Genomic DNA, 23,413 nt, shown 5'->3' on the forward strand with positions numbered 1-23,413 from the left:
TTCCTGTCAAAATCAGATAGAAATATACGAAAAAAGTAAAAAAAATCTTTTTTGGGTGCTAGCCTGTCAATGGCCGGCACCCAACAGTAAAAAAAAAATTGAATTTTTTCTTTTTTTTTTCGTGTCAGAATCAGATATAAATATACGAAATACTTTTTTCGTATATTTATATCTGATTCTGACACGAAAAAAAAGAAAAAATTCAAAAAAAAAATTTACTGTTGGGTGCCGGCCATTGACAGGCCAACACCCAAAATTTTTTTTTTACTTTTTTCGTATATTTATATCTGATTCTGACACGAAAAAAAATTCAAAATTTTTTTTTACTGTTGGGTGCCGGCCATTGACAGGCCAGCACCCAAAAAGGATTTTTTTTTACTTTTTTCGTATATTTATATCTGATTCTGACACGAAAAAAAAAAAGAAAAAATTTTAAAAAATTTTTACTGTTGGGTGCCGGCCATTGACAGGCCAGCACCAAAAATTTTTTTTTTAATTTTTTTCGTATTTTTATATCTGATTCTGACACGAAAAAAATAAAAAAATTCAAAAAAAATTTACCGTTGGGTGCTGGCCATTGACAGGCTAGCACCCAAAAATTTTTTTTTTCGTATTTTTATATCTGATTCTGACACAAAAAAATAATTTTTTTTGTACTGTGTACTGGGTGCCGGCCATTGACAGGCTAGCACCCAAAAAAATTTTTTTTTTGTTTTTTTTTTTGTATATCCGTATATCAGTATTATACAATTTTTTAAAAAAATACATGGGTTTCGGCCATTGACAGGCCAGAACCCAAAAAAATAATTTTTTTAAGTCTGACACAATGATTAGCCAATCATTTTTGTAAAAAAAGAGAATATCGTAAACGGTTGCCCAATCCCTTTTCAATGTCCTAATCATCGATTCAAGATTAAGTTTAGCCTTCAACATAGCATGGGGTAAAACTTTTTCTAACATTCTTTCTAGCTTATTTAAATAGCCGGTCTTGAATCCCGTATCTGCGCTATAGGTTCCAACATTGTAGAAGTCAACCATACAGGCAACCAATGCAACATCTTCTTCTGGAACCCATTTCCTTTTGTTTCCTCGAGAATTTTGGAAAAAAAATACTTTATTGTGAAAAGCTTAACATAACTATCTTAAGAAAAAAATGTAAATTAAAATTAGGTTCAATATAATGAATTAAAAGATTGACACTTTATAAAATTATAACACATGACCAATCAAAAGAAAATAAATTGAAGTTGTAATTCAACAAGTCCAGTACAATACATAAAGACAATTCAAACAACACCAAAGTTTCGTAAACTAGATACATGAAATAACATAAACAAATTAACCTTCTACTATTTTTTAATAAACCTAACTAATTTCTAGATGCTTGCCATTCATAAAACATTTGATTGGCTAGTTCCATCCTCCAAGTAGTCCATGTATCTGATGGATGAACATTTACGATATTTGATTCATCGTCATCTATCACATTACTAGGTAATCATTCTCCCAACTCCGCTTCAATAAGATCAAGACTCATATAGGTTCGAATAAAATTATGGAGCAAACAACATGCATGATGAAACATGTTTCATATTGAAAAATTCTTTTAGACTACTTGGCGTTATCTGATGCCACTCATTCAAATGATATCTTTTTCCTTTAAAAGGCGCAAGAAATCCCTCACAGTTTGTGTAACCAACATCAATTGGATAATAACAACCTATAAAAAAAGAAAAAATATTTATAATGGTTAATTTTCCCAAAAAAGTATAATCTTAAAAATTAATTCAAATTCCTCCAATTTTGCACTTTATCATGATGAACTTTTGGTCCATGCCTTCTACTAATGACATCTCGAAGAACCCGTCCATCAACAATAAAACCTTTCCAACCAAGAAGAACATAAACAAAATGCATATTAGGTGTACAAACACCTAACATATTTGTTGCTATGTAACCTTTTCGCATTTGATATCTAGGTTTATCAACTATTGGAACCCTAATCTTGATGTGGGATCCATCTAAAGCACATAAGCAATTCTACATCAAATGTATAAAACCTCGGGTTAGGATACTATATTTAAATCTAAATCAACTAAATTATGTATGAGCTATATATGAAACTCACTTCAATACCTTTAAACATTTCCACCTTAGGTTTGTAGAATTAGCTGTAATTGACTCTGCCTTTTTAAATAGCATATCTTGTAAGCATATGACAACATTTAAAACATTGTGAAATGATCTGCTAACGATTTTTCGGGACCTATTAAACTGATGACTGATAACTCATTTTTTAAGGTGATGAGAAATGATCTGTAAAAACATTGTCACTTGCTCATCAACAAGCATGTTCCTTGACGAATTCAATCCTTCTAAAGTTTGTAACATCTCATAAAGTTTTAAAAAAATAATTATATTCATCCTAGCTTGTTCAGTACGGGTCCCGTCACTAGCATATAAAAGTCATTTCACATAATCTCGTTTTGCATAAAAATAAAAAATATATATGATCTAATCATTGGTCTATAAGCATGTAGGCTATGAACGACACCCAATATAACTAAGAACCAAATCACAACTATAAACATTTGCAACCATACTATTAATGCAAAACCAATTCTTTTACACCTCTCACTTTGTACCATTAAAGGCAGACGAGCCATTACTGCAAGATATTAGAGTGTTACGTATATTCAAATGATAGTAAAAGGGTCACATTTCTTCAATACTAATCTCAATAAAAATAAAACAAAATCAAAGAATTTAATTACAAGAGAACTTATAGTGATTCAGTGAATACAAGAGGCTTACCTGTGGTGGAGGAAGCAATCAAGCAAGCCAAAGAAGGAGAGGAAGCAATAACACACTGCTAAATAAAAATGAACAATACGTACTAAGAATCTTTAAAAAACACAAAATAAAAATTACAACTATCTTTGCAAGTAAAAAAAAAACTTAAAATTCATTTCTTTATCAAATTTCATTCAACAAAATCGGCTCTTTGTTTAGCAAATAATAATGTCTTGAACAAAAATTATAGTTGTTTTAAAAATGATATTTAAAGATAACTAAATTACATTAAAATATTTAAATATAATGTAAATAAATAAATAAAATTAAAATAACCAAAAACTGTAAAATCCAACGTTCCAATAGCCCACGAAATTGATGGGATTACACTCATTATCAGCGCCGAGGATGGCCTTTGATTTTGGGCCAAATTAAAAGATTTAGTTTTTATTTAAGATTTAAAACTGAGTAACTAAGATACATATTACTATATAAAAAGAAGAAAAAAGACAATGTAAATGTATATTAATATTTCTTTCACAAAGTATATACTCAGGGAATTACCATATAATTATTAACAAATTAATCCCATTATTTGTAAAATGAATTACCAATGGTAAAAATATTATACAAGTCATTGTCTTATATCTTGAATTGCATTTCAATCCCTCTATTTGAAAAATAAACAAAATGGTCCTTGTACATTAAAAAAATGAGCAAGATGGCCCATTAAAAGAACAAAACCAGAGTAAGTAGCATAAATACCCAAAAGTGCATATCCTCAACTTTGAAAAGAAAAATGTCAACAAAGAGTTACTGATTTTCAACTAATAACTAGTGTATGTTTGTATAAACCAATATCAATTCATCCAAGCTCCCCATTTTTGTCTTTATACTTTCATGGATGCAAATAAATAAAAGGTATTGTCTGCAATATGTCTTAATCTCTAAGTTCAAAATTTATTGCATTTCAACAAAAGAAAAAAAAGGGTGTTCTGTAAAAAAATTTCAGCTAAAGATAAAGAGAGGAGAAAAATGGTAAGGCTGATACCTTTGATAAGATAGAGTTCCTAGATAAATTAGAACAATTATATGTAATTTGGATTTATAAACAACATGACATCTTCAACAAAAGAAATAAGAAAAATAAAAGTTGACCCTCATCTAGTTTAAAGTTCCAAATAGGAGAAAGTAGGATTCACAAAATTAATGATAAACATTTAAACAATCGTAGATAAAGTTTTTGCTTCTACAATTTTCATTAAGCAAGAAGTATAGGATTTCATTGACTCGGCAGGTTGAAGTATGCAATCCAAAAGTGGACCAAAAATAGTTTAAGGAAAAACATAGAACCAATCAAAGATCTTATATAAGAGGGAAGATGCTTAGGTTTACTCTCATACTCCCTGGTAGAATTCAACTGCAAATCTGAAATATGCTAAAGCAGCATGATAAACTTGTCCATAAATGTGTGCCAAAGGAAGATATGATATATATATATATACGACAACTATTTCAGCGAGGCAGTTAAGGATGAGGATTGCAAAACTTAATTTATTACCATTTCAAATAGTAGCAATCGAAAGAGCATATAAACTACAACACATATGGTAAAGGATGCAAAATTCTTTGATACAATAGATGGCATAGATAAATAAAGAAAAACACCTACCATGTATAAAATAAATTATAATTACTAACAAGTTCGAGCTCACAAAACATAAAATGTGTATCACTTAAAAATTATCTTTTTCTCTTAATTCAAATAACTTAATAATTTATAATCAAATTAATTTCCATGAGAAATATAAATGGCATGCTCATTACCTTGAAAACACCCTCCAACCAAAACTTGCATATTCATTTATAGAGCAATAGTTAATATAGGTAAGGCAAGATGACATCTAGACTTGACAGAGGAATTCTTTAGGATGCATAAGTTCTCATTAGTCATTACGACTATTATAAAGGAAGGGAAAAATGTAACCATATAGTTAACTAACCATAAATGAAAAGAAATAAGCAACACAAGAATGTGATGCATATATTTAACAAATAAGTTGTCCTATTCCATTTCATAACATAATGGGCAATAAAATCCCCAGAATGGTACTGAACATCATTTCAAAGCAACTCTTAAATGCAATCTTAGCCACTCTCTTACTATAGACAAATACCCTTAACTACCTTAGAATTATAATAGCCCATTTCTCTAAATTGTTGGAATAGTAGTTTCGGGGCCACAAATTTGACGTGTGAGTTTGTAAATAATATTATTCAATATTTATGAATAATATATAGTACAATGATAAATTTTGATTTAATGAATTGTGTTAAATGGGAGAACAATTAGGTTCAAGTGGTAAGACCCTAAAGTCTAGTGGTTTTTGAAAATAAGGTATCGGGACCTCGTTTCTATAAACCTAGTTGTAAATATTTATAAAAATATTTACAGATTGTTATTAATGTTGTATTAAAGTTTCGTTAGGAAATTTTAACGTTTATATAGTTAATTAATTGAAAAAGACTAAATTGTAAAAGCTACAAAAGTTGAATTTTATTAGCTAAATGAGTTAATTAGAATTATTAAAGGGACTTAAATGGAAATTATATCATGGTCAACTATGATTGACGGTGAACAAGTGGTTTTAGTTGTTTAAATTAAAAGTTTATTACTAAAATAACATCTAAAAATAAATAAAACATAAAAATACGAAAAGAAAATTTCCATTCTTTTTCATTCTTCTCTCCCACCGAATAAGCCACCATGAAAGGAAAATTTGGTAGCTTCAAATACATTTCAACATTCGGCCTCTTGTATGGCAGGAAATTTAAACTCGTTATTAGTAATTTTATGTTTTTGAGATTGTTCTAACTAGGTCCAACTAGCTCGTACCTTCGTTTTTGAAACTGTTAAAGATTTTGAATGTTGTCATTGATGAATATTTGTGATTTTAGATGTTAAATGATGAATTTAAAATATTATTTTTCATTTATAAGTATTTTTTTTAAGTGATTTTTGATGAATTTATCGATTAGGGATTAAATTATTAAAATGATAAAAGTACAAGGATTTGATGTGAAATTGTTGCAAATGTGGGCTATAATGCATGCCATTAACATTCTTCTAGCATTTTTTTCAATAAAATTGGTTAATTTGCATGATTAGGACATATGGGCTAAATTGAATAAAAATGAAAAGTTGAGGGTAATTTTATAAAAATGTCAAAAAGGAATAAATTGCATAAAATGAATTGGTTTTACTGTATAAATTTATGAATTTAATGAAATTATTATTTAGATCGAGAACGAGTGAAAAATCGAGGAGAAAAGAAAATTACGAAATAGCCCCTATATCTAGTCTTTGCTGCAAATTAACCAAGTAAGTTTGTATGAACTATAATCACTTAAATGATAATTAAATTGAATGTTTAATATGTTGTTCTAATGTAAATGAATCAATATATATATGTTATTTTACTATTTATCATGTAAATAAATGATGGAAATCCAATGACGTTACGACGATTATCGAGCCCCGTTTGAACCTTAGGGATGTATAGGATACAAATGACATGTCATTAGGGTTACCATGTTTTGAGTGCTGGTCCTGAATGTCCTACCGATGGCTGAGTTCTGGCATTTGTTGCGGATACTTATCAGCTTGTGTGAGTAGCATCGTGTAGCTTACATTTCAACCGTTAGCTTGTATGAGTAGACCCATTTTATGGCTCGAATGAGCAATGATGTAAAGGAAAAGGAAAAGGAATGGTTTCAACCATATGTTTAGCACATTTTGTGTGAGCTTTCCCGCTTATCTAATATTATTCTAGGTGGTTCAACGGGCATGAAAAGGGAAGGAATGGTAAGTATTCAAATGACTTGTGTCATGAATCTATGAAAATGAATCAAAAGGAAATGTTCAATGACAGTATGTTTATATTCATGAATTTGATGATTTCAAGTGATGTTGTTCATGTACAATGACTTATCTTATGATATTTCAAGTGAATTATGTGTATCTGCACTAACATGTGTTGTTGATAATGTTTAGGCTTGTGCCAAGCTTATGGTTGGATTATATCATGTTTAATTGTAATGTTACACATTGGAAGGGTAAGTGTCCAAATAGAAATATGCCTATGTTCATCAAAAGGTGGTATGAATCAAAAGATGTATCTTCTAATGAAATGTTTATCATGTGGTTGATCCCAAAAGGGTTATGTATAAATGCACTAACTTGTGTCTTGATGATGATGTTTAGGCTTGTGTCAAGCTTGTGGTTATGGTTGGTGTTTATGCTTATGTCTCGTATTATGCAAATGAAACGATTAAGAAAATGTAATGAAACGCTATGTTCATAATTGAGATATAATATGATGATAATAGGATTGATGAGTTGAATGACATACTTATATGTGAGAAATTTTCTTATGCTATGGATGAATTTACCTATGTCATGAATAAATACACTAATTTGTGAATTGATAATGTTATTTAAGTTTATGCTATGTAAATGGAATGGAAAGTAAGTAAATGGAGTAGTTCATAATCTTATGAAAAGGTTAATGATTGTGGAATATGTCTTATAAAATCATATTATATTAGGAATGAAAAATATATGTGATGTTGATAAACTTATTCATTTATGAGTTGATAGTTAAGTAGTTGATAAATCTTGAGGCATTGGTATAACTTTATTTTTAATCTATAAATTTCATTATTGTAATGGAATGTTAAGTTTAAAGTTTATATGAACTTACTAAGCATTCATTGCTTACGTAGTTATCTTTCTCTTACTTTATAGATTATCAGAAGCTCGATCAGTTTAGAAGCTCGTCGAAGATCTATCCCACTATCCACTGATTATATCGTTAGTTTTAGATGTATTGATCAAGGTTATAATGACATGTATAGGTGGACTTATGGTTGATGTTTGGTTGAATGTTAGTTGATGAGTTTGGCATGTATATGTCATTTTGGTTGACGTAATCTTGGTACTTTTGGTGCCTTGTTGATGTGTGTGAATATGGCTAAGTTATGGTGCATGTTTTGAGTGACTAAATGGTATGTTTCTGTGGAAGTTTTAATGATCATAATTATGGTATGTTGTAGAAGTGGTTGTAATACCCCCTACCCGTATTCGTCGCCAAAATATAGTATGAGGCATTACCAGATTTTACCGAATTTTTTTTTCAAGATAGATTTATCATATTCATAAGATAATTTCATCACATACCAAAACCAAAATTTGTTAGCCATACCAATGGCTAACCATAAATTCATTTCACATTAACATCTAATTTACTAGCTTATACATGCCATTGATTTCCAAAATAAAGTTCCTTTATGTACCGAGATCTCGAGATTGATAGTGTGATGTGTCTCCAACCAAATCCGACCTCCGAGCTCTTAACTCTACAAACAGGGGAAAAAGAAACAGGGTAAGCACTTTGTGCTTAGTAAGTTCATGCAACAGGAATTATACTTACCATACTTATACATCCATCATTTAATAACACAGGCACACATCCAATTCACATAAACATAAATCTATCACATACAAACTCAACCTCATGCAAATTCATTACAAAGATAAATGATTGATGAGCTCATCAATTCCATGATTTCCATTTCCTTGTTATTTTTCCATATTTATCCCGTTGAATTACTTGGAATTTCGATGGATTTTCAGAGGTACACTTTAGTGTACAAATTCGGGTCCGTCAATTCATATTCATGTGCGCACATTTCCATTTCAGAGAGCACACTCCCGTGAACCTCATCCTTACAGCGGGATTACCAGTCCAGGCTAAATCCCCTGTAATATAAACTCATAGAGTATTGTCAGGATTACCAGTCCAGGCTAAATCCCCTGCAACGACAATTACTCTAATGAGCTTGGATCTGAATTACCAGTCCAGGCTAAATTCAGACCCTAATTCGGATTACCCGTCCCGGCTAAATCCATTTTCCACATATTCTTCGGGAGGGCTATATCAGGATAGGATCACCTGTCCGGGCTAGATCCTTTTTACCGTAAATTCCTTTTTCAGAGATCCATCGAATTTTTCCTTTCATTCAACCAGGATTTATTTCCTCTTTTCATCAAGAATATTAATACTTCATCAATTATCATACATTAAACATCCAAATCATATTCACATCAATAACAAACATTTCAAGCATTTATGAATATAATTCAAGTTACATGAACTTACCTCGACAATTGTTCGTAAACAAAAATCTACTAATCCCGAACTTTTTCTTGTCCTCGATCTTGCTTTGTATTTGAATTTTCCGGATCTAAATAAATAAATTTAATCATTAATCTAATACATTTCATGTTCATATGTAACTTTCTCTACAATTCCATTACTTACATCGTTTCTTTTATAAGAAACTAGACTCGATAAGCTTTAATTTCATATTTTATTCATCCTCTAATTCGATCTCTACAATTTTTGGTGATTTTTCAAAGTTAGAGTACTGCTGCTGTCCAAAACTGTTTTAGTGCATGGTGTTAATTACCATTTTTCCCCTAAACTTTCAACAATGATAATTTCGTCCCTGCTCAATTAACCTCTCAATTGAGCTGATTTTTCTCAATCAACACTTTATTATATCACTTTAAACTACCTTATAACCTTTGGAAATCAGAATTTTAGCACTAAACTTTAATTCCAAACTTTTTCACAATTAGGTCCTACAAATCAATTTCTATTGGAATTACCTAATAAAATCATCTCATAAACAAATTGAAGCATCAATTTCATCCTATTTCCTCATAAACTTCCAGCACATATTCATATCAACTTTCAATATCATTCATAAAATCAAAAACTAATGAATTAAGTAATAGGACCTAGTTGTAAAAGTCTTAGAAACGCAAAAATTACAAGAAAAAGGCAAGAATTAACTCACTTGGTGAAAAAATTATGAAAAACCAGCTTGAAGAAACCCTTAGGACATTTGTGGATGATGAGAGTGCAGAAAATTAAAGAGAAATCTAGATAATTCCACTTTAGTCCTAACTTTTAAAGTAAATTTTGTAATATTCCAATTTTACCCTTATTTCTTCAATTCTCCTGATTTTTCTCAGCGTATGCCGCCCAAAATATCTCCTTTTGGGGTTATTTGCAATTTATGCCCCTCCTCATTTCACAATTGAGCTATTTAATCCCTTTAGTAACTTTTACATTTTTTTCAATTTAGTCCTTTTCACTTAATTGACTACCCAAACATTATTCCGATAATTTTGAATTTGGGCCATTACAGTGGTATTGAATTATATGAGTATGATGAAGATGTGGTAAGTATACTTGTCTAGGTGAATTTGTATGTTTGCTTTTGTAGAGCCTTATATGGCAGCATATTGGTTGAATAGATTTGGTCTATTGAATTGGTTGTTTTATGCATGTTTTGGTATGCTTTTGTTGTCTTGAATTTGGGTACAAAATGCTTGTAGGTGCGTGTTTGGATTGGTGTTAGAAATTACTTGAATTTGGCCAATTTCATGTCCATACGACCTAAGACACGGGCGTGTGTCTCAGCCGTGTGTGACACAGCCATGTGTCACCTGTAGGTTTTAAGGTTTACAAGACAGACAGTTACATGGCCTAATACACGACCTGGCACACGGACGTGTGAGCCCATTTTGAGAGTTGCACGGCCTGACACACGGGCATGTGGCTTGGCCGTGTGACCCAAGTTAGAGTATTACACGGGCAGGGACACGGGCTGGGACACGGTCGTGTGTCCCTATTTCGAATGTTACACAGCCTGAGACACAGGAGTGTGTCTCAGCCATGTGACCCCTACAGTTAAAAAATTTGAATTTTTTCCTGAACTTTCCTATCGATTCCAATTTAGTCCCGAAATGTTTCTAAAGTGTTTTTAAGGCCTTGAAGGCTCGTTTAAGGGACGGTATGCATGTTGATGAATGAAGTATGCTATGTTTATGTTGAAGTTTGAAATGTATGTTTCAAATTTATGTTTTTACGGTAATGCTCCGTAACCCTATTCCGGTGATAAATACGAGTTAGGGGTATAACAAGAATTCATTACAATATCCAATCTTTATAACAAGATTGACCATAACATAAAGCAACATTATATCTTCAAAGCACACAATGCAAAGTTAAAAAGAATAAAAAAATCCTTGTACAAATTACAGACCACAAGAATGCAACACGTGCTGATGATAAACTTACAGAAATTGCAGAAATTATAGAGAAAAATTATATCTTCAAAGCACATAATCAAACTTACCTACAAAATAAAAGCAAACCTGAAATCAAATTAAATGCAGCATGTCCCCCCCAAAAAAACATTTCAAACCACAATAATTCACTAGAAACCCATAGAAAATTAAACTTAGTTAAAAAATCAGAAGATTGGACTTCAAGAAACAAACAAAAGAAAAATGGCAGACATAGAGATGGAGAAAGAGCATCCCAGGCTGGTTTTACCCAATTTCCTTATAGAAGATGAATGAAAGGTTAGAACCCAAATTTTCAATCTTGATAACATTGTTTTCACCGTCAAATTACGAATGAATTTATCTAAAAAACAATTTTTGACACAAGAATTGGTGTTCATACACAAGAGCTATAGGCTAAACGTATTTTCAATGATGCTTTCTCATCTCATAGCTACTAACTACGCTCATCTAATCGCCCATTTTTTTCCTATCAGAGGTTTCTTTCTCTTAACGATAAGTTGGTTATAGCAATCAATGATGCCCCAACCACCAACTCTTCTTTGTGTGGTTGATTCTAGTAAGACCTGCAAACCAACCCTTACCGATTATCTAACCATGTAACAAACGTTCGTGATTTAAGATCTCGGTAGCGTTACGATCTAGAAAATCCTAACTCGAATTAACGGACTCAACTGCGTGGGTCATTTAAATCCAATCACTATCTCCCTTGACGGAACCCAACTAGCTTTTTCCAATTGGACACGCCAATTTATTCATGAGAACTAGAATACAGTAGATGACCGACCTGATTTCCCAACGGTACGCCAATACAACACCCACCCAACGTGCACTTTGAGTTGAAATTAGATCAAATTTATAGGATGATTGTGACTATCCCATACACTGGAAAGGTAGCGAATACCATGTTGAAAGGTTTTTAGTGCGGGCTCATATCTCACCATTTTTTTTAGTCGGAGTGATAACTGGGCTATAGCTAAAAGGAAAGTAGTTGAGCATGAGATTAATCATGCTTTGTTGGTTAACGGGAAGGAATTTAATGGTAATGAATAAGGGTGGAAAGGAAAAATGACTTAGGAAGCAATTGAACCAAAAATGTGAAGAAAAAAGGAAATTCAAATGAAATGGCAGAATGCTCATAAGTTTTTACTATAGACATACGACAGAGATGAGAGAAAACAAATTATATTTTATTCAATCTCCAATCTATTTTCCAAAGTCACTAGACAAGGTATTTATATACATTACATACGCTAATTTTAGCCTGATTCATTTAACAACCAACCACATAAAATCATATTTTATATTAAACTTTATTCTAAATCTAGCTTTTTCAAAGTCAAATAGAAAATCTAATCAGCCATAAATTTCTCAAAACTTTCAATTCGACCCCGCTTTTATTGTTTATGCTCCAATTTAGCTCAATTTGATTGTTAAATCAAATTTTGATACTCCAACTGCATACCTAAGAAAATTAAACAAAAATTGTAGACTCAGTAGAAAAAAATACTAAAATTGGGTACGTTAAACATACAAATTTAGTTTGTTATCACCATATCAATGATTACTTGTGTTATATGATTTATTTCCCTCAATAGAGTCATAATAGAGTTTGCAAGATCGATATTAAGGCAAAAAAAAAAGATCCAAAGAGTTTTCTGGCTTAGGAAGTCAACAACAATAGGAGGTAACTTTGGCTTAGGTGAAAAACCAAACTAGGGGAAGGGTATTTATAGATCCAGTAAAAAAATCTTAAGAAGTCGATGCCCATAGGTGCTAACTTTAGTTAATTATAGATAGTTGAGTTAAATGGTTAAAATTTATTATGGTAAACTGTCAAATTCATTCCTAAGTGAGTGTCGAGTTCCTATATTTATTATGGTTAGATTTATGGTAAACTGTGAAAATTAATGATATACAAGAACTCAACAACAGTAGGGTGTCAAGTTCCACACACTAGCTATTTTAGGGATAGGTTAAATATTTAAGTTTAAAACATACGTACTATTAAACTCAACACCCTTGGGTGTCAATCTCCTTGCATTTATTGCAATGCTCCTAAACCCTTAAATGTATCAAATGGTCAAGTCTCCTCTCTCATATCATACATAACTCGAGGAATTATAACTAATTTATAATTATTACTAAGAATATATAGGGCAATGTGAACTTGTTAGCACAAAATTTATTATACAACTTAACACACACAATATAAAGCACTAAAGAAAAATGGAACTCCTCGATTTCTAGTGGTGTTAAAAAATGCAATTTTGGAATCTCATTTTTGTAAATCAAGCTTGTAAATATAAAATAGGGATATTTACAAATTTATGATAAAAATTAATTGAAATTTGATTAAGTAATTTAGCCGAAAAAGGGGTTAATTAAGGCCCAAGGACTAAATTGTAAAAGTCCAATCACTATAGATTTTTAATTAGGAAAAGGCTTGGGAACTTAGATAGTTATTAACCAAATGACTAAAATGTTTGATAAACCATCTTAAAACGAAAGCTATTAGATGATGATGATGATGGACAACATTAATTTAGTTTAAGTATGATTAAACTTGATCAATTAAGATTAATGAAATCATAAACATAGTGTATATATATGTAATTAATGGAAGAGAGATGAAAATTCATCTTCTCCAATTGGTCAAAACAAGAAAAGAAAACTAGGTAGGATGCCATTTTTGAAATTTTCAGCATTTGACCAGTCAATTCAAGTAAGTCCCTAGCTTTTTTTTATTTTTATAGAAATTAAATCATGGGAGGTTGATTTAACTGACCCTTCTATCAATGTGTTAAATTGTTGAAACTTTGATAAGTTTCCATTATTGAGAATTGGATGAATTAGGTGTGAAATTGATAGAAATTAAGCTTAGATTATGAAAAAGACTAAATCGTAAAGCTTAATCATTAGCTTTGTATACTAAGGACCAAATTGAATAAAATGTAAATATGTTATGAAATTGTGGTAGGAGTAGAAATTTGATGATCCCTAATGATTATATGTGAAATCGGATTTTAATCTGAAGCTTTTGATTTAAAGTCATACTTGTCCCGGGTTTAGGGACTAAATTGAATAAATTGAAAAATATATTTGGCTTTGTATTTGAATTTGATTTGGATGGAAATTGATATTTTTTTAATTTTTTCATTATTATTCATAGCTAAAGACGACATCGGGCAGTCGAAAGGGAAAGGAAATGTAAGACTCGACGACGAGTAACGCGAGCTTTTGGTTTGTATTTCTATGATTCAAGATCAAGTTAGTTATTGCATATGTGTGGTACTTGTATTATATTGTATTGAGGTGAGTTTACAATGATTATTTGAATTGAATTGATATGATTGAGATTGAAGATCAAGATAATGACTAAATTGAATAAAATAGAAACTAGTATGATTTAATTGATATATGATAATTGATATAAAATTGTGTTGAAACATGTTATATGATTATTTGAAATGGTGAATTATTGATGAATTTGGAATGTTGGAATGTGAATTGAATTATATAATAAAATTGGAAAATTGGTTACTCTATTAGCTATTTGAACTGGTTTGGATATAGTTGGCATGGCATAGGGTCAGGATATGGCTTGAAAACCATCGTTGTCGGGCCACCCGAGGTTGTAGAATGTACATATAGGATCATTATTTTCGAGCAACTCGGGATGACAGAATAATCAAATTCTGAAAATCATCGTTGTTGGGCAACCTGATGTGGTATATACATGTTAAGAGTCATCCTTGTCAGACAACCCACGGTGACCAATCTATGTATCTGTTCTAAGTCTATTTATGGTTAATAGGGTTATAAATATGATTTGGCTATATAATATGTGAAATGAATGTAGTTTTTATGTGATATACGACAACATGTGAAACATTACCAAAAATGAGTTGAAAACGAGCCCTAGAGGCCGATTGTGCAATGATGAGCCAATAAGCTCGAAAATGGTTGAATTGTTGTTATGAAATTAATTATATGTGCCTATAGATGACAATATGAATTGAATAAGTATTATGTTTATATAGTAATGGAATTTTTTTGTATGAATTTGCATGAGAATTAGCTATGAATTGAACTTGAATTGAATGTATGCAATTGATTTAAACTTGTTTTATATTGACCTGAACCATGGAAATACCACTAAGCTTTCTCACTCAATGTACTATTTTTTTCTCCGTACGTAGGTTTAGTTGAACCTTTAGATTACGAGATGTGATTCCTGTAACACCCCAAAATAAAGAATTTAGGGGTATTCTAGGAATTTTAGTCTTAGAGTGCTCGAAATTTACTAGCATGGTAAATCAAAATTATATTTGACCATGTCATCTTAGCTATTAAATGAATTTTTTTTGAAAATGTGTTTTGGAAACCCTTAATGTTAGAAAAAGGACTGATTTGTCACAAAGTCAAAACTGTGGGCATTTCTGTTACAGTTTCATCAATTTTTAAAATTAAACCTAATAAACCCTCACTCTCAGCATATTTCATGATAACTTCTTCCTTTCTCTTTAAAGTTGTCGTCCCTTGCTTTTCCCTCACCATTCCATTTGATTTTTTATTCCCGAACCATAATACTTTGATTTCCCATCATTCCTGAACATTAAACCTTCCTAAAACTCTAAGAAAAATATTGAAAAACTCCATGTGTTTCATCTTCTCCAAACGTGGGTTTTTTGGATTTATGTCAAAACTCGTTTAATCTTTCATCAAATGTAATGTTTCGAATTCTTATGAGTTATTCATGATATCTAGTCCTTAAAATTGAAGAATTAGCCATTGAATATCAAGTTTTTAATAAAAACTGAAAATTGGGACATTAAGGGTGGATTTTTGGATTTTAAGTAAAAGCGTGGTTTCAAAATGTTTTTCAACTTTTTTTCATGAGGTTTCTAAACTTACCTTGAAGTTTCGTTAATGATTTCTTACGTTTTAATGAATTTTGTGAAAATTACCAAAAAGATGTCAAAAAAATTTTGATACCATGAATTGGGTAGTTTTCAATGGTTTAAAGGATGAACATTAGGCGTAAAAGAATAATTAGATGAACGGAATTCATTTTAGGCAAAAAGGTTAAGCGTAGACCGAGTTATGAGCATTCTAGGTTTGTTATGTTAAAGGTTTTTGCTTACATGAGAACTTAGAACAGGTTGATGTTTTAGTTGGTTTAAGTGAGTCCTTGGCTACTATCTGATTGTGAATATTGTATGATTGTTGTGTGTAAAGCCTCAGATTCATTGGAGCCTTCTACAAGTTAAAGGAAAAGCTAGTTTGAACTTTCAACTTCTGGACGAAAGCATAGGGGTGAGTGTTTGGAATCGCTACTCGTAGACACGAGTCATGTGTTATTTGGGAATTTAGTAGTAGCTTAAACCCCTACTCTAAATTTTGAGTGTAATTTTTCTTGTATCTATATTTATTTTGTGGTTTATATGCTTATATGATTATGAAATTGTGCATAGTGATAAGAAGCTCAAATATGTGATATGTGGATGTGGTAACTGTTGTGAAAAGTGTAAATGCATACATGAAAAATATACGTTACATGAAAGTGATACTGTTTTGCAAAAGATGCTAACATGCAGTGATAGTGCACGGATAATCAGTAAGTGTTATGTGTTTGATTTCGAATATTTTGGCCTTGTGATTTTGAAACCATTGGATATAGTTGGTTTGCCATAGGATTGTGAGTACTCACTTATATGTATAGTGATTTTAGGCGTTGAGGCCCTGGGACATGTTGGAGGGATAAGGGAATGTGAGCTAAGCTCCATTCAATGGGACATGTGAGGGGAAAGAAGAAGAGTGTTAGCTATATGCTACACTTTTGAGACATGTTTTACTCTATGAGTCTATGTGGTATGTTGGAGATCTGTGTATCCAATGAGTGATGATAGATCTCACTTTATGTTTCATACCTCAAGTGTCAATTTATCGTTTGATGTGACTTGTGTGAACTGTGATATATGTTTGAATGAATATGTGTTTTATGATATATGTTTGTGTGGGTATGTAAACGCTGTGTAAAAGAACTAATAGATAATGCATGTATAGTTACTATATGACACTAGACATAAGACTTCTGTAATTGTACTTATATATAGTTGTTTTGTGGATGCATGATGACATGTTTGCGATTTCGTTATTCTAATCATTCACTAAGCTTGTTAAGCTCACCCACTCCCTTCTTTACCCATTGCAGATTAGTTGCGTACCGGTGTGAGCGGTGTGGTTTTTCGAGAAGTGATCTAAGCCAATTTTATGTTTTGCGTAGGTGTTCTTTATTTATTTACATTTTGGGAAAAAGGCAATATGGTAGACTTGTTTATAGTCATGTTAACTTCTAGACATTTTGCTACTTTTTAGTTTGGTTTATAAGGATTACATGTTATTGTTATGCTTTGGCTTTATGAACATGAGGATGGTTACTTGCTCGAACACGATTATGTGATATTGAACTGTTAATTAGGTCGTTGAAAGATTATTTGTTGAAGTAATTGATGTATAATGTTTAGGAACTAAAATGGAATGGATTAATTGCATATATATGCTGCATTTTTTAGGTCTAGAGAAGAGGTATAGATAATCGGGTTTTAAAAATCAATACATTTGTGCTTGAAAAGTGCAGGAAGTCAAAATAGAGATTTGGTATCGATACCTTTGCTGGAGTATCGATACTCGGGGTTAAAATATCAATATTTCATGACAGGACTTTAGATTTTTAATCAAGAAACAGAATGCAAGTTTGGTATCATTTTTCTAAGTGGTATCGATACCTTAGTGTCAGTATTGATACCTGTGGACATGTTCTGGAAATTTTACTAAACGGTCTTTATGCATGTTTTAGAATGTTTATAACACTAATTATTGTAAGATTTGCATTAAACAATGATAACTACCAAGTTTGAGTGGTTTAAAACCTCCACGAATAATAAAATGATGGAAGTTTTGTTTAGAATGAGCTTTTTACTTGATGTATGCGACATGAGACTGTGGTGTGACATCCCGTATTTGGGCTTGGAGACCAGGCTGGGTATAGGGTGTTAAAATTCCAGTATCCAGGAAGTGATCCCCAACTCAACAATGTTTGTATAGTCCTCTTTTGCTTAGTATATGGCATGTACCTAGTGTTGAGCTGGTTTTGTATCACAAATGGTTGTTTTGGGTAATTGGTTGGTTAATATTGGCTTGAATCATGATTTTGGTGTATTTTGGCATGTATAAAATTTGTTTATCATGGTAATGGCTGGAAATTGTGAAGTTTAAACTTTGTTCAGGTATTTTATAGTTTGTACCATTTGGTTCTTTCGACAAACAGTCAGTCACGTCGTGATGACGAACACTCAACGTCGCGATGACGAACACTCAACGTCGCGATAATGTATTCTCAATGTCGCGATGAGACCTAGTCAGTGAGTTGCTTTGTAACAAGGAACCCCTGAAGTCGTGACGTCAACTCGGTACTTTGCAATCCTTACAATTTGAACCTACTTCGATCTTGGGTTAACGAAAGAGCTTTTGTAAGCTCGTATAAGACTCGAAAATGATTACATATCGTATTATAAGTATGTGTTACTTGAATTTGAATGATTAATGATATTAATTTAAATATAATTTATCGTAGTTGTGAGAGGCGAAGCTAGAAAACAAATTTTGGGGGCGGAATTAAATTGTATATTTTACAATAGTAAAAATGCAATTTTACCATTTTAATAGTCTATATCTTTATAATTTTAAAGGATTAAATAAATTTTTTACCATTTTTGGGGGACCAAAGTCTAATTTTAACTTTACTAATTTAAAATTTTATAAACTATAAAAGGGCCTAAATAAAAAAATTTCCATTTTAGTGGGGTCGAGGCCCCTGCCAGCTGCCTGGATTCGCTATAGGTAATTTCTCCGGTATCAGAGTATTAAAAAAACGTATTACGAGAAATAGGTTTTTACTCTCCTTAATTACATATATAATAAAAAAATCATTAATATTAAAGTAAAAAAATTCTAAGTTAAACAACACCATTACTTTCAAAGTTAACAAGATTGAATTTATACTCAACATTAGAATTAAAAGAAGAAGGAATTTAGAGTCATCCATCGTGTAATTGCAAACCTTTAAAATCTAAAGGTTGTAACAATTCAAAATATCAATAAATTGAAATCCCTTGGTCTCGAGAAAATAACTTTTTTCCTAATATAAAAATCAAGAGTAAAAACTACCTATTTAAGTACAAAATACTATAACAACTTATTCAAACAAAAATTAGTTTAGAATATTAACGAAAGTAATTTCTGTATTAAAAAATTAGCAAATATGGAATCTTCTTGTTGGCTCTTTCTCTAATTCAGGTGCTTCACGTTGGTTTACTTTAATACTGCTTTTTTGAATTTTGATCAACTCCATTTCGCTTTATTTTTTTTGGTTATTGTTTTTTTTCAAGCAGCTAACACATGGGGTGGTATGCTCCACTTTTGTTGGCACAAGCAAAGTCTTTTCCCTTTCTTGTTTGTTTTTCCATTATTTTATTTTAAATTTAATTCTTTCTCCTTTCTTTTTGAAACTTTGAATTCATATGTTATTAATATTAGAATTCACCACTCTCTTAAAAATGATCTTTTCCAAAAAAAAAATATTTTAAATAATTATATTTTTAAAAATTAATTTTTTTAAGTGAATGGTTATTTTAGTAATACAGATTAAAAGAAAATAATAATACCTTAGGGGTAGGTATTATAAAATTTATATTTTTATCTTTATTTAATAAGTTTACTGTAATTAAATTTAGATTTTTTTTTTGTTATTGTACTAATGATGAGTTGATATCGTAGAATCAAGTGACACTTAACTCAACTAGAAGTTTTATAATAGTGTTTATATATTCATATTTATAAGGATAATTCTTAAGTGGAGTTGAGAATCTGTCACTTGTTCGTAATTGATGTTTAAATAATAATAATAATAAACAAATATGATGTATAGTAGCTTCTTAATCTTATGTAGAATTTAAAAATAAACTTTCGTCCATCGTTACTTCACCAGTGTACTAAATAATAATCTTTTACACATTTATATATATACACATCAACATAAAAGCCTGGACCAAATTTATTGTCAATAGTAATATTAACTCAGTTGGAAAAGGATTAAAATTTTATTTTTCTTTTAAAAATAAAATATTTTTAAACATATTTATATAACATGTTAATAACTTACCTAATATTTAAAAATAAAAAATTATTATAATAATATTTTCATATAATATTTTTAAAAATCAATTTGATTTTTAAAGGGATTATGTAATTTTTGGTCACTGAACTTGGCAAGCAAGTCCACATTGGCCCCTAAACTTTTTTTATCTACTTTGACCCCTAAACTTAAGAAAAATTATTCATTTAAGACCATTCTGGTAATAACCGTGAAAAAAAGGGGACAATATGACTTTTGGCCCCTAAACTTGACAAGTAGGCCCACATTGGCTCCTAAACTTGACATATATGTTCACTTTGGTCTTTGTACTTTTTTTAATCTATTTTGAACTTGAAAACTAGATCCATTTTGATCCTTTGAGATTGTACCGCATCATCACTTAAAAAATAAATAAAAATTAGATGATGGTGTGGTACAATCTCATAGTGTCATTTTTAATATTTTAATAATCGAACTGATGGTTGAAAAGATTAGATTACTAGTTCTCAATTCAACTAGTTCAATTGGTTCAACTATCAAACCAACAATAATTAAAAAAGTCATAAAAATCTAAAAGCCATGTAAAACCAGTTTTATCTTTCTTTTTTACTTTTTTTAGATTTTTAAGAAATTTTATTTATTTAATTATTGTTCGTCCGACGATTGAACCAATCAAACTTATTGAATTGAGAACTGATGGTCTAACTTATTCAATCACGGGTACAATTATTAAAATACTGAATATGACACTTTGAGGTTGTACTATATTATCATCTAAAAAAATATTTTTCAAACTTAGAGTGCTACATCATCAAACTTTTAGATTTTTCAAGTTTAAGGATCAAAATAGACCAAAAAATACATATACTAAAGTGAACTTAGATGTCAAGTTCAGGGGCCATTGTGGACCTACTTGTCTAGTTCAGGGGCCATTGTGGACCTCCCTTTTTTTTCACAGTCATTAATAGAATGAGCTTAAATAAATAACAGTTTTTAAGCTCAAGGGTAAAAGTGGATAAAAAAAAAGGCTCAATGACCAATGTGGACCTACTTACCGAATTCAGGGACCAAAAGTTACATTATTTCATTTTTAAATAATCCTAAATTATTTTTTCAATGTTTAAATAATACTAATAAATATATTAATTAAATGCCAACATTGCAACAAATTATCTGATATTTTGCTTATTTGTCATTTAGCATCGTTCATCTAAAATTCTCTCTCTATATATTATGATAAGTACATAGACCCCATTGATCATCATCTCAATATTGGCCAAATCCGTCATTTTCTTCTTCTATCTCCAAGAATTTATATTGAAAAAGTACAAAAATTTTGAAAAAAGAAAAAAAAGGGAAAATATGGTGGTGGTGTTTATTTAATAGATACATCTATTTCATGGGTTAGTTTTTTAGCAAAGAAAAAATTAAATATTAAAAATTCCATAATGGTTTAATTTTTTATTTAAAAATGAAATGAACGATATGCCCTACGCATGGAGCACTTAACACTCAATATTTTCCATTTAGGATCAAACTTTTTAATTTTCTTAATTTATCACTCTTAAATTAAAATACCAACACGTACCTAATTTATTTATTTAAATTCAATATTAAGTAATAATTGACTTTAAACATCATTAAACTTGCCTGATTAAGAATTTTATTTTGGGAGGTAGAGGATAAAAGAAGGATTAAAGCATGCACCCATATCATGAGAATTCAACATATATATATATATATTTTTTAAATTATTTTTCTTTTATTTTTTTCCAAAAAGAAATTAAAATTAACTAAAAGTTGTTTCACAGTGGAAATCACGTAATTAGAATATATATATGTGGTTTTAAAAATAACTTATCATAAATAATGAAATATATGGTTTGAAACTAATTAATAATACACGAAATAGGTACAATATTTAAATTAAAAATTATATTAAATTGTGAGTAAAATGAAATTAAAACACATAAATACTCAAATTAAAAATACTAAAAGAACACAATTGTTTATCATAGTGTTGTCATTAATCCTCAATTGATGTTGAGTTAATTTGAGACATCAGTTCAATCAACAACATTATTAATAAAATTAAAATAAAGCATCGGTTGAGTGATAAATTCGTGGTTTTCATAAACCAATTGGCATAGAATCAAATTTCACAAAATGCATTTTTTTTTATTTTTTTAATAAAAAGGTTGAAATACCCTCGAATAATATAACTTATTTTAAATACGAAAAGACATTTTGGTAGTTTCCCTAGTCGAGTTTGTGCCTAGTTTACTTGTGACACCAACTCAGTGAGGGGTTTAAATAACAATATAGATATAACTTATTTTAAATATGAAAAAACATTTTGGTAATTTTTCTAATGGAGCTAGTGTCATGTTGACTTTGACACCAACTCAGTTAAGGATTTAAATAATAGCATAGATATAAAAGTATGCATAATAAGATTAAAATATATAAAAAAAATGAAAATAAAACATTAATTGAGTAGTAAATTTAAAGCTTTACTAATACAATTGGTATGAGATTAAATTTTATCATATACATGTATTTCATTTTTAAATGAAAAATACTAAAATAAATTAGAATAATATAATTTATTTTAAACACGAAACGACATTTTAAGAATTCCTGTAATTAAATTAGAGCCTAATTAACTTGTAACACCTCTTAAATCACCCCTATTTTGCAATTCACACGCTATAAAATCCAATTCAGCGGTCACAATTAATTTTACCAGCAAAAAATGATATCAAGAATAATATATATTTATTATTTACATTGGACTATATTGCAATGAATTAAATATATGTTGTATAAATAACAGTATTAAATTATATTTAATTTTTCTAAAAGAATAACCAAAAAAGAGAATATATATATATATATTATTAACGGTCAACTTTGAGGGGTGAGTGGCGTAGAAGAAGGCACAACCATTGACAGCGACATTGAGTGGTTGATAGATTCGGAAAGTTGAATGCGACGTCGTCGTTTAGGACAAATTACTCTCGACAACGATGCTCACTTTTTCCTCACTTTCTTTGACCTCAAATCAAATCCCACCACTTTCTTTTTATATACTGGTTACAAAAATAAAATTAATTATTTTTCATGTTTTATGACCAATTTTCTATACAATTATTAAATAAAAAGATTCATACACCTTAATAAAAAATATAATTTGATTT

The sequence above is a fragment of the Gossypium hirsutum genome, chromosome D10 (genome assembly GCF_007990345.1).
Source record: "Gossypium hirsutum isolate 1008001.06 chromosome D10, Gossypium_hirsutum_v2.1, whole genome shotgun sequence".
Lineage (NCBI taxonomy): Eukaryota > Viridiplantae > Streptophyta > Magnoliopsida > Malvales > Malvaceae > Gossypium > Gossypium hirsutum.